We start from the raw sequence: 13,642 nt of genomic DNA on the forward strand, positions 1-13,642 counted from the left end.
CTTGCACCATCCCTTGTGTATCTTCATCACTTGTTAGTTCTGAGCATAAAGTAGTCTCGTTCAAACTGGACGGCGCAGTGGTGCAGCGGTAGCTTTGTCGTCTCACAGCAAGAGGTTCTCCAGTTCGATTCTCGGCTGGGGTACCTTGTGTGTGGAGTCTGCATGTCCTCCCTGCATTCATATGGGTTTCCTCCGGGTACTCAGTTTTCCTCGAACGTTACAAAGACACACATCTGGAGCATTTCACCCCTGGCCTCCGCTGAAAATTGGCTTCGTTCCAAGTCGGACCTTCTCGGTTAACAAAATGTTAAATAAATAAATAAAAATAAAACTGAAACCAGTGATCTCTTCCACTCAAGGTACCTTTAGAAATTTCTTTAAGGCAAACAATCTACTCCTAAGTGATACATTGGCAAGCTTCAAATCCCCACCAAACACAGTTAACTCCACTGAATGTGCAGGAATGTACACTACTCTATACCACCATGGAAAGAGCAGCATAGCTGCAGCTGTACCCCACAGGAAAAGGTCCAGGGCAAACCCCTGAAACAAACCCACATGGTGGAACCACATCATCAACAAGCTTTAAAATAAGAGGAAAGGAAAAAAATTTTGACCAAAAGTAAGAGTAAGAATAATAATTTTCAGAATGTTACAGCCCTTATCACTAAAATAAGCAAACAACTCAGGAGTGTAATAAAAGCCACCAAAGCCAAGCTTGAGGCTAAAATAGCTAACCAAGCCAAAGACAATCAAGACATTTTTTAGTTATGTTCATACTCTCAAAAGCACAACGCAGCAACGTGCTGAGTTGATTGTGAACAATTTTACCTACACTGATGATGAAAATGGAGAGAACATACTGGCCAATAAATGTTGCTCTAACTTTACCCCTCTACTCCCTTTGTCTCTCTCTCGATATATACCTGAAACTAGCTTGCCTCCAGCTATGATGCAAGACCAAGTCCTAAAAGTGCTCAAAAGATAAAAATACTGCATCAATAATGTGATGGATGTGAGGTACTGCCACCTGTGCCAGGGAGAATAGGGTAGAGCATATGTAACACCTGCCAGCATAGTTAGCTGGAGTTTTGTAAATAATTGTGTGGAATTTGATTATCTCACTGACTTGTATAGATAGATGCTTGTGTTAAAAGTGTATCAACAGTGATGTCAGAACTGATTAAATGTATATGTTTAAACAAAGAATTTTGGAAGGGAAGAGTAGAAGTTTTTGATATTGTTATACAATTTTCAAATACTGCAACAGATCTTAGCAAAGCTCTGAATTTGTATTGTGCCAGTCAGGTGATCAAATTTTATGTCATTCTATAACCAGCACTGAGAGGATGGAATTCTTACAGCAGCTTGTTTTGTTTTCTTTGGAACCAGATATAAAAATCCATGACAGTCAGTCAGTTGTTGAGTTCAAGTTCAGTCTGTTAGAAGCTCATCACCTTGCCCTGTGAAGTAAGCATCTCAGCATCCAATCTTGCCTTGCTGTATTAAGTTAACTAGGGAACAGTTATTCTTTAGACAGTCAGGAAACACAGTGAGATTTAGTTGAGTATTGTTTTTCTGCATCTGTATGAATATGTCCAGCTGTGTTATTGTGATTTCTGCTGTGACTTAAACTCTGATGTTTATTATACTTAGATATTTAGTATGTTCATGTTTTCCATTTTATTATTTATTATTAAATATGTTTACACCTTTTATTGTGGTGGGTCTTTTACAGAAAACTTAACATCTTGAGAGTATTTGTGCATGTTAGTGATACCATGGCCACTCTGAAAAGCCTTGCTGCTTTGGTTACACTCTACTTTTTATATTAGTATTGATTTTACTCACTATAATTATATACCTTTGTAACTGTCTTAAATTAGTTGACTGGTGGAAGCATGATTAACTTACAGTCTGGATAGAAGGGGGCACAGATAGTAAATCTGTGCCAGCCTTTCCCAGGAGTTTGTGTGAAAATCAAATGCCCAAGTGTGAATGCGTCAGCTACTTGGAACTGGGACACAACACTCCAAAGTGAATCTTGTTTGGGATCTGGAGAAACACAGTCTAGTCCCAAGTCCGGAGCGGGTTCCCTGTGTGCTTTGGGGGGGGGGGCTGTGCTTTCTGCAGAAAGCTGCATCTTAAAATACTATGTAAATCCATTCCTGTTCTTAGTCACTGTCTCTCACCGGTGTCGGTGGTGAGGATTGAGGCTCCTTGTTTATTGGCCTGAGGTGGAGTGGCTGACACAAATGGGTCCTGACATCTTATATAGCATGAAGCATGATTTAGCAACCCCCACCCCTTAACAATACTGTTCAATCTCAGCCTCCATACAGGTTTTGTACCAAGTGAATGGAGAACAGCTAGTCACTCCTCTGCATAAGAGAGGACCTTCCAAAGAATCAGGTAATTACAGACTCAAGTCTGACCAGCCTCATATGCAAAACTATGGAATGACTTATGGAAGTAATCAGGACCTGGGAAATATCCAAACACTGGATCCCTCTCAATTTGGATTAGTCAAGGGCAGGTCATTCTTATTCAACCAGGAGGATTTTCTTGAAAAGGTCACCAAAGCAATGGATGAAGGGGAAAATGGTACACACCGTATACTTCAACCTGGCCAAAACTATTGGCACAATTCCCCACTTGGGCATAATAGAAAAGATAAATAAACTGGGAATAAAACTCTGTCATTTGCTGGACTGCCAACTGGTTCAGAGATAGGACACACAATCAAAATAAGGGAAGATACCTCCACACATAGGTCAGTCACCAGTGGAATCACCCAGGGTTCTGTGCTGGGACCTTTCATTTGCCATCTAGTTTTCTGAAATAAAAACCAATACAAAAGGGTTCAGGCTGATTAAGTCTGCAGATGCCTGCAAGCCAGGAACAGTCATGGAATCTCCAAATGATTTAGCCATCCTGCAGGAAGGGTTGTCTCAAATAACTGGCACTAAAGTAAAGGACCAAAACTAAATGTCAAAAAAATGCATTATTGTATCCTTCGGGAAGTAATCTACCCTAGGGAACTACCACATTGACAGTATGCCCCTAAGAGTTGACCATGTTCAGGATTTGGTAACATATGCGAACAGTGACCTAACATTAGACCATCATGTGTCAATTGTTGTATGAAAGTCCTTCTATTTTGCACAGCTTATAAACAAAGGGATTAAGTCTAGATCTAGGGAATGTCACTGTCCACTTTTACTCAGTCCTAATTAGGCCAGTCACTGAATATAATATCCCCTTTGGCAAGTATATGTCCAGACACATGCAACATCTAGAACGCCCACAGAAATACCTTACTAAAAGCACACAGGACCTAAACATGTCCTATGTGACTTAAAGCCCTGTCACTATACTCGGTATCCTACAGACTGCTAAGAAGTGATCTGTATTTGACATATAAGGCATACTCTGATCCATTACTGCTGGATTTACTGTACATCAGCAAGTCAAATGGCATCAGAAACACTTTGTCTAGGGATCTAAACGTCTTCTGTAACATCAGCAAAAATGTTTGGAAGGACAGGTATATCTTGCAGAGGATACTATTGCTGTGGAACAGACTCCCCATCCATATAAAAAAAAGTTCATCCTTGTCCATTTGCAAGTGTAACTTGGATCTATGGATAGGAAACAGAAAATTTACCCCAGGACTTCCCCTGTACCACTAACGGACAGAGACCGCTCCTAAATGCTTTATCCCATTGCATGGATGCCCTCAAATTATCTATGGTATTTATTTACTTTAACATTTGTTTACCGGGAAAGTCTGACTGGGACAGAGCCCATTTTCAGTAGAGGCCCTGGGAGAAATGCTCCAGACATGCACCTGGAGGAAACCCACGTGGACGCAGGGAGTACATGCAGACTTTGCAGAGAAGGCACCCCAGCTGAGAATCAAATCGGAGAACCTCCTGCTGTGAGGCAACAATGCTAGCCACTGCATTGCATTATTACAGTTATTCCCTTTAGGGGTAATATATAATTATCGACCATGGGATGGGTAAAAGCCAAGTCTATAAACCAAATGGGATAGGTTATTTCAAGCACAAAAAAAGGAAACTGGCTAAGCTTAAAATGGCTCACAAGGGCATTAAGCCTAGCACTTACCTTTGAACTATTGTCTATACAACATTGTCCATAATGTCACACCTGTAAATAGCATTGTTTTACTTCTTATTCTTACCACTGGTCATTTTTTCTTAAACTCCTCTCTTCGCTTTGTACACTGCCTTCTTGTTCCTTGACTTTAAACATGTGGATTTTTTTTTGTTTACTTTGCTTCATTTCTGTCATAGACTGTATCCAGTTGCAGAGACATACTATTAAAACTGATTATTCCCCATCTGCCAAGCATGGCTCTGCTTTCAACCTCTGCAATCTGCTTCTCTGCCACATTATCAGCTTCATTATCTGACTGCTCCTGTAAACTCAATCCATTACAGCACTTCAGTTTGCCTGCTCTCCTTTACCTGGCTGCCCTTCATTAAATTCTCCAACTTCGCTGTATCCAGACCTCCACTTCCAGATCCATAATAAGGATATCATCTCTCTCATTCTCTCTCCAAAAGTTCTCAAGCAACAATGTTTACTTTCTCCTCTATCTTGGAAATCTCCAAGTACTACTTGACAAAATTATGGTTCCACCTAGTGCTCAAAAGTAGGGGTACTTTATTAACATTTACATTAATTTTATAACATAGAAAAAATTACATCAAGTAAAGAAAGTACAAGTTGAGCTTGATGCACATGACAAAAATGTGGAAAGTCATCAACTGGAAACAATGTAAACAACTGTAACATCTTGAGTGTTCGAAAGTAGAGCAGGTATTGGACCAGACATGCCAATGGAAATGGAAAAAAATGACCGATTACTTTTGATGATGTCAGTGCACAATGAATGAATAATAAGTTATATACCTACCATAACGTTCCATGTTAGTTTTCTTCTCGCCTTCTTTCTTGCTGGATGGGTTCGGAGCCGATCCTCTGCTCCGACTCGGCCTTCTACTAAAGCTCGAGAGCTATTTACCGGCTCGAGGCTTCCCCATATCCCACAATGCTAGGCAACAGATACCCAGATCTCGTTTGGCAGAGCTAACACCATGGAAACACCTGACCCCACTACAAGGTTTACCTACAGTGCTAAAAACAGAGGAGGACATACCCTAGAAAAAGAGTCAACCAGAGGAAGAAGGCCTCCAAGGGGATTCTTCTCGGTCTGTCCAGGCTAGGGGGATGGAGGGTGGGGCGCAAGAAAGAAGGCGAGAAGAAGACAACTAACATGGAATGTTATATGGTAGGTACATAACTTCTTAATGTTAAGTTGTCTATCTCACCTTCATTCTTGCTGGATGGGACAGCGTCCCTAGCACCTTAGCCCTGGGTGGCTCATCGGAACAGACTCTTGAGCACAGTGGAACCAAAGTCAGCTCGACTCCTGGAGGCCATATCCAACTTGTAATGTGAAATGTAAGTATGAGGAGTGGCCCATGTGGCTGCAGCACAAATAGATTCCATTAGAAGTCTTGCCTGAAAAGCTACCGGAGTAGCTAATGCTCTGGTGGAATGAGCTTTTGGTTTTCTAGGGAGTTATTTATGTCTCAGTTGGCAAATCAAAGTAATAATAGAGGCCAACCACCTGGATAAGGTTACTTTAGAAACTGGTAGGCCCTGCTTGCCCTCAGCATAAGACAGGAAGAGTTGGTCCGATTTTCTAGTTTGCTTAGTCCTATCCAAATAAAAACTTAATTGCCTGTGAATGTCCAAACAGTGCAACTTTTGTTCAGCTCTGTTCTAATAGTCAGTAACAAAGACAGGAAGATCAATTCAGATTTGCCTCGGAAGGTATTTTGGGTAAAAAGGAAGGATTAGTCCTGAGTGAAACTATCTTTGTGAAAAACAATATAAGGAGGACAAATACAGAGGGGTTGAAGTTCCGACACTCTTCTAGCTGAGGTGATGGGTAGTAAGAAGAGAGACTTCCAGGAGAGTAATTTTAAGGAACAGGAAGCCACAGGTTCAAAGGGAGGGAGAATCAATGAAGTTAATATCAGGTTCAAATCCCACAGAGGCAGGGGATCTTTAACCAGGGGCCTAAGTAAAATAGTCCCTTTAAGAAAGGCTTTGCAAAGTTTGTGGGACATGATGCTGGTCTCTGACAGGCCAGTGTGGAAATTAGCGATAGCAGCCAACTGGACTCTAATGGCAGCAGATGAGGAACCTGCTCGAAAAAGTTCTGCCAAAAAATCTAGAACGTTATGGACAGGGGCTGTAAAGGGGCCTATATTTCTAGTTTCTGCCCAGAAAGAGAAACGTTTGCACTTACTAGCACAATGTCTTTCTGGTAGTAGATTTGTGCGAAGAAAGGATGATTTTACACACTGGCTGAGAAATATGTGGAAGCCTGGCTAAGGTTGGAAGTGGAGCAAATAAGCTGTGAGGTTGACAGACTGAAGGGATTGGTGCAGTCCGCCTGACTGATGGACCAAGAGATCTGGCACTGGGTCCAGATTCCAAGGCTGCTCCAGTAGGTGACGATGCAGGAATGGGAACCAAATTTGTCGAGGCCAGTAAGGGGCAATGAGGATCATCCTGGATCTCAATGCGGTCACTTTCTGAATTAGTTTCGGAATTAAGGGAAATGGTGGGAATGCACACAGAAGACCCCGGGGCATATCGTGAACTAGAGCGTCTCTGGGGGAGTGGCCGGGGAGGGGGAAGAGAGTGAAGTAGTCATCGCACTTGCTGTTGAGAGGGGTTGCGAAAAGGTCGCAGCAAGGTTAACCCCATCTGTGGAAAATTTTGTCCGCTACTGACCGATTGACAGACCACTCGTGAGGCATGAGAATAGCTCTGCTTAGCCTGTCCGCTATGACGTTGGACTTCCCGGGGATGTGCGTTGCTATCAGAAACCGTTGAGAGGACATCGCCCACTGCCAGAGTCTGAGTGCTTCTCGACATAAGGGATAGGACCTGGTTCCGCCCTGCTTGTTGATGTACCACACTACAGACATATTGTCCATCTGAACTGCAATAGTCCCGGTGGGTAGAGAGTCCTGAAGAGCTTGCAACGCTAAATGTACCGCTCTCATCTCCAAGACATTTATGTGCAGGTGGTACTCTAGAGGTTGCCAAGTGCCCTGGACAGTCCTGCCCTGAAAATGCCCACCCCCCACACCCGATCAGGAAGGCATCCATTGTCACCGTGGCAACAGGAGAAGAAAGAACAAACGGTCTGCCTTGAAGTACTTGAAAGGAGACCATCCACCAAGAAAGGTGGTCTTTGCATGATTGGGTGATTACTATGTTGTGAGACATCAGAAGCTGCTGAAACGACCATTGGGTAAAAAGCATCCATTGAAGGATCCGCATGTGAAAACGAGCCAGGGGAAGTAATGTGATTGCTGCTGCCATGAGACCCAAGGTTTTCAGTACAAATCTGGCCTGAGTTCTCTTGCACTTTAGTAAGGTCTGGACATGTCGGGAATGTCTGATACTCTTTCTAAGGGTAGTTTTGTCGGCAGCTCTTTTGTACTTAATCTTGCGCCTATAAAGGTTATAGACTGACAAGGTGACAATGCAGACTTTTCGAAGTTTATAGAGATACCTAGCTTGGAGCAAGTTTGGATGGTATAATCCCTGGTTCGCAGTAGTTGATGCCTGGTGGAAGCAGTTAGGAGCCAGTTGTCTAGATATGGAAACACCTGGAATCCTCGCCATCTCAGGTGAGCCGTAACCACTACCATGCATTTGGTGAACACTCTGGGGGCAGTGGTGAGACCAAAGGGCAGGGCTCTGAATTGATAGTGACTGGCTCCCAGCTGGAAGCTGAGAAACCTTCTGGATCGCCTGTCCATTTTAATATGGTAATATGCATCCTGAAGGTCTATGGAGCACATCCAATTGTCCTGACCCAAAAAGGGTAGAATGGACTGAAGCGTGACCATCCGGAACTTCGTTCTTTGAACAGATTTGTTTAACCTGCTGAGATCCAAAATAGGTCTCCAGTCCCCTTTCTTTTTTGGTACCAAAACGAACTTGGAGTAAATCCCGGATCCTTGCTGGTCTGCTGGGACTGGCTGGATGGCCCTTTTTTTTAGCAGTTTTGAAATTTCTAGTACTGCTTGTTCCCTTAGACCGGGTGGAATATCTGGAAGGGACCTGTTTGTTTGTGCAGGGGTGTGGACAAAGGGGATTTTGTAACCCTCGGATATGATAGACCGTACCCATTTGTCTTGTGTGAGGAATTAACAGGCTTCTGGGTACAGTGACAATCTTCCCCCGACTGCCTCCGAAGATGGACAGTCGGGCAGCCCCTCAAGGGTGCTGAAAGGGTGTGTCAGAGAAAGATTCTCTGCTACCCTGATTTTGCGGACCCCCTCTGCCGGCGTCTATTATTGTTCCCTCCTCTGCCCCTGGAGGGAAACACGCCACGTGTGTCAGGCACGACTCCCTGGGGTTTCCGAAACCACATTTTTCCACTCTTCTGACCTTTAGGGTATGGTCTAGAGTGAGTAGAAAAACGGACTCCCACGGCAGAGAGAGTCTTGCCTTCCTGCTCACACCTGGTAAGGGTATCCTTCACCTGTGGTCCAAACAAAGCCAAATCATCGAAGGGGGTATTGGTGAAAGACACCTTAAAGGGGTCAGCAAAGTTACATAACCGCATCCAGGCATGTCTTCTCAAAGCCACGCCTGTACCTGCAGCCCTACTCACCCCATCGGCTGCATAAGAAATGAGCCGCATGGAGGAGTTGACTATAGAGTTAAGGGTCGCCAGCTGGGAGTTAATCTTTTCCTGAGACCCCGCAGCTGATGGATCCTGAAGGGTATCACCCAGTTCCTTGAGAAGATCCCTTTGAAGGCGGATGAAATGGCACAGATAATTCAGCGACTGCATGGAAAAGGTCGCTGAAGAAAACATCCGCTTCCCGTACCTGTCCATTGTCCTAGATTCTTTGTTAGGTGGATGGACAGGCACCGAAGGGTCAGCCAACTCCTTAGTGGCTGCTGCCACCACCATGGCATCAACAGGGACATCCTTTGTCAGAAACTGTTCGTCAGATGGGGCTGTAATGAATTTAGTGGGCCTGCGGGAAGTTGGTTCCACTGTGTCCGGGGCTGTCCACGCCTTCCGAGCCACCACTTCCATGAGCGGGTTGAAAGGCGGAGACACCCAGGAGGTGGTAGGGCGAGAACCAAACGCGTCCAGGTACACCGACTCGTCCTCGGAAGGGTTAAGGGCAGTCCAGTTCCCCCTCTGCCTAAGGATCTCAAGGATGTCTGAAAAAGAGACATCCTCAGAGGGGGACCTTGGGGACCCTTCCGAATCCTCCAAGTCGGTGTCAGACGTGACTATCTCGGGGAGTCAACGTGTTTCCTCTTACATTTCCTCTTCCTAGGGGGCTCCTCTGAATGATTAGGGGAGGCCTCGGAAGAGGAAGATACACCCAATAGGGCGACCTGGAGCATTTGTTCTCCACGCTTGGGCTCAGGAGGGGCCAATCGCTGAGCCGACACAGGAGTCAGCACACTCCTCATGACCTCAAAGGCACCCCTGTCAGGCAGAGAAGAGGGTCCACGCTCCGAAGAGATGTGAACCCCTCCTGGCACTGAGAGGGACGGCTCCGAGGCCGATGTCGGGGCCGAGCTCACCTGTGCAGAGGCCCCGAGAGGGAGAACGGGGGTGGACAAGGGTCCGATGCCACTCGCCCCCTCGGAGCTGATGAGGGAGTCTCGGTGCCTGGATCCCTCCTAGGACAGAACCAATGAAGAAATCGGAGCTGACGAGGGAGCCGAAAGGTGTTGTATCTGCTCAGACGTTCCGACGATTCGAGCCCCAACGAGCTCTGGCTCCAAACACAGTGGAAGAATCGGAGGAGGAACTGTTGAAGACACAGGGATAGCCACAGTCTGTTGAAAAGGGCTGGTCAAAATTTTGGCCAGTGCCTGCGACTTTAGGAGCCTACTGACCACCCTCTCCAAGTCATGATCGGATAGCCTGGAGGACTGAGAGGAGTGGGACCTATGGCTCCGCCCTGATTGAAGTAATGGAGATCCCAGAGCCGAACGAACGGACTCTAGAGGGGGACCTCGAATGTTTTCGGCTCAGAGAAGGCTCCGACACCAAGGTCGGAGCCGACTGAGGTCTCGAAGTGTTGGTTCCAGCCGGAACCGACGAGGAGGCAGGAGCTCCGCTCAGCGACAGCTCCGAACAGGGAGCCAACAGTTTGGCGGGCTTTAAGGATTTACCCGACAGAGGCTTAGCCGGGGATTTCTGGTTTAAGTGAGCCCCTCAAAATGAGCTTGTTCCTACGCTCCTGCAGGACTCTCGGACTGAAGGCATGGCAGACCGAACAAGAGTTCTGCAGGTGTAGGGGGCCCAAACAATAAACACAAGAAGTGTGACTGTCTGTCAGAGACATCTTCTGACAGCATGAGTCACACTTCTTGAAACCTGAGACTTTGGTATCTTTAGACATATTAAAAACAAAAGGATACCAAAGGAAATGGGTAACAAGTGCTTAAAACAAGGCACACACACACAAGCACTAGGTAAAAAGTACAGTTTTGTACCTACCATAAATGTAGATGTCCGATAGGTATGCATCTGCAGTCATAACATTTGGGTTGTCCTGCCTCAGGCAGCCCCTCGGTCGGCCGGATTCCAAAGTCTGGGTCTGGCCTCGGCTGATGCCGCACTTCACCCGACGCCATAGCTCCTGGGGTATAAAGGCATCAGCCGACGACATTTTCCTCAGTGTTTCTTGCCCCAGATGCCAGGTGCCTTCTAGGAAGGCAAAATTTGGATAAAAGTAGAAATTCCAAACAGTAGAAAGCAAAAAGTATATATACATATATACATACAAACAAATACACCATAATAGATTCCCCCAGCTAGGTAAGAGAGGGGTAAGTACCCTAGGAATACCACAGAGGGGAAGGAGGGTGGGTAATCCTGACTGCAGATGCATACCTATCGGACATCTACATTTATGGTAGGTACAAAACTGTACTATGTCCTTCAAGGATGCATCTGCAGTCATAACATATGGGTAGAATACCATAGCCAAACTGGGGGAGGAGGCACTAAGATAAAGATGGTGTAGTTAAGATCCCTTGTAAAACTGCAGTGGCAAAGCCTGCTCGGGATCTGGAGTATAAAGGAAGATTGTAATGCTTGGCAAATGTATGCACGGAGCTCCAAGTAGCAGCTTCTAAAATGTCTTTGGTAGCCACTCCTCGTAGGAAAGCTGTAGTGGTGGCTGTTGCTCTTGTGGAGTGAGGCCTGATATTTTCAGGAGTTGTCTTTCCATGAAAAGAGTAACAGAATCGAATGCAATTTCCTATCCATTTTGAAATTGTCTGTTTGGAAATTGCTTTTCCTTGCACTCCTGTTGCATATGCTACCAGAAGCTGGTCAGTTTTTCTGCTGGTCTTAGTTCTGTCCAGATAGTAGCGCAGTTGTCTATGTACATCCAAGGTGTGTAGTAGTTTTTCCCCTGTTCTGTGGGTTAGGGAAGAGCGTAGGTAAATGAATAGCTTGGTTCAAGGATACCCTGGATACCACCTTTGGCATGAAAGTAGGATTGGTTCTCAGAGACACTCTATCCTGGCGAAAGATAAGGAAAGGCTGCACTGCCATTAATGCCTGTAACTCGGATACCCTTCTTGCTGAAGTGATTGCTAGAAGGAAGGCAGTTTTCAAGATAAGGACTGTAAGTCTGCTGATGCTGCTGGTTCAAAAGAGGGAAGTGTTAATTTTTCCAGCACAAAATTGAGATCCCATGCAGGCAGAGGTGGTTTCCTTGGAGGTTTTACATTTTTGATCCCTCTTAGAAATTGTCTGAGGAGAGGTTGAGAGAAGATAGGAGGATCCATGTTGTACTCTGCTGAAATTGCTGAAGCATGAATCTTAATGGAAGAATAGGACAGGCCATTGTGGAACAGTTCTGCTAAGTATTCTAGGATGTGTGCTAGGTTTGCAAGTGTGACATCTGTTCCCTTTGATGCACTCCAAATGAGGAATCTCTTCCATTTGGCTGAGTATGTTTTCCTTGTGGAGGGTCTGTGAGCCTCCAGGATAATGTCCTTGACCCTCTGAGATAAAACAGGTTGGTTTTGTTTTATGCAATTTTCCAGGCAGTTAGCTGCAGCGTTTTCAAGTTTGGATGCAGGGTCTTGTAGTTGTTCTGTGTTAGAAGTAAAGGCCATAGAGGTAGAGGCCATGAGTTCGTCCGAGACCTGCTTCTCAGTAGCGGGTACCAATGCTGCCTTGGCCAGTCTGGAGCTATCAGAATTACCTTTGGCTGTTCCTCCCTGATCTTCAGTAGAACTTTGTACATCAATGGGAGAGGTGGAAAGGCATAAACTGTCAGGGCCTTCCAGCTGAAAGAAGGGAGTCCACCCTCCAGGCTTGTGGGTGGTATTCTCTTGAGCAGAATTTCTTCAGTTGGTGGTTGAGTGGGGAGGCGAACAGGTCTATCTCTGGCATTCCCCATTTCTTTGTTATGGTTTTGAAGATGTCTGGATGCAGCATCCATTCGTGAGCATCCGTGGTAGTTCTGCTTAATTTGTCTGCTAGTGAATTCTCTTTTCCTGGTACGAATCTGGCCTGCAGTTGAATGTTGAGATTCAGGCCTAGGTTCCACAGATCCATTGCCATCCAGCATAGAGGGTAGGAATGCGTGCCTCCCTGTTTGTTGATGTACCACATGACTGTGGTATTGTCCGTCCTTATCAGCAGGTGTCCTTGCTGGAGGAATGATTTGAATGCCTCGATTGCATGCTTCACTGCCAGCATCTCCTTTAGATTTATGTGTAGATTCAGCTGGTCTTGGGACCATAGGCCTTGGATACACTTGTCTCCCATGTGTGCACCCCAACCTAGGTCTGAGGCGTCCGTGGTGATGGTCTGCCTTGGTTGTGGTTTGTGGAAAGGCAACCCTCTGTTGGTCTGGCAGGCCTGAGCCAACCACAGGAATTCTTTTTTCAGGCATGGAATGATTGGTATCATGGCTTCTAGACTGTGTCTGTGTTGAGACCATACATTCCTTAGGTACCATTGTAATTTTCTCATATGCAGTCTGGCATGTGGGATCAAGATTATGCAGGATGCCATGTAACCCAGGGCCTGCAGGACTTTCCTTGCAGTAAGCTGAGTTTGTCTTGTCAATGCCATGAAGTAGACTGGAATTTGCTTTTGTTTTTCTTCTGTGAGAAAAGCCATCTGAGTTATTGTGTCCAGTTCTGCACCCAAAAATGTTATCCTTTGGGATGGCACTAGTCTTGACTTCTGTATGTTGACTGTGTATCCCAAGGCTTGCAGCAGTTGTATGACATAGGCCAAATCCTTTATTATTTTTGTCTTGTTGTCCGCTTGTATTAGGCAGTCGTCCAGGTATGGGTAGATGTGAATTCCCTGAAGCCTGCAATGTGCAATTACTGATGCCAGGCATTTCGTGAATACTCTGGGCGCAGTAGATAAGCCAAAGGGCAATGCTGAGAATTGATAATGCTCTGATCCTGCAAGAAATCTGAGGTGTCTTCTGCAATCTGGTCGTATAGGGACGTGCAGGTATGCCTCCTTGAGATCTAGAGTCACCAGCCAAGACTCCTT

General features: G+C 45.5%; 1 protein-coding gene across 1 annotated transcript in view; it reads right to left on the bottom strand.

Moving 5' to 3' along the window:
- Window positions 1–13,642, bottom strand: part of RETREG2 (reticulophagy regulator family member 2) — a 1,615,599-nt gene that overhangs the window by 139,250 nt on the left and 1,462,707 nt on the right. The window lies entirely within an intron of this gene.

This window comes from Protopterus annectens, chromosome 6.part0 (genome assembly GCF_019279795.1).
Source record: "Protopterus annectens isolate FY-2018-M chromosome 6.part0, PAN1.0, whole genome shotgun sequence".
Lineage (NCBI taxonomy): Eukaryota > Metazoa > Chordata > Ceratodontiformes > Protopteridae > Protopterus > Protopterus annectens.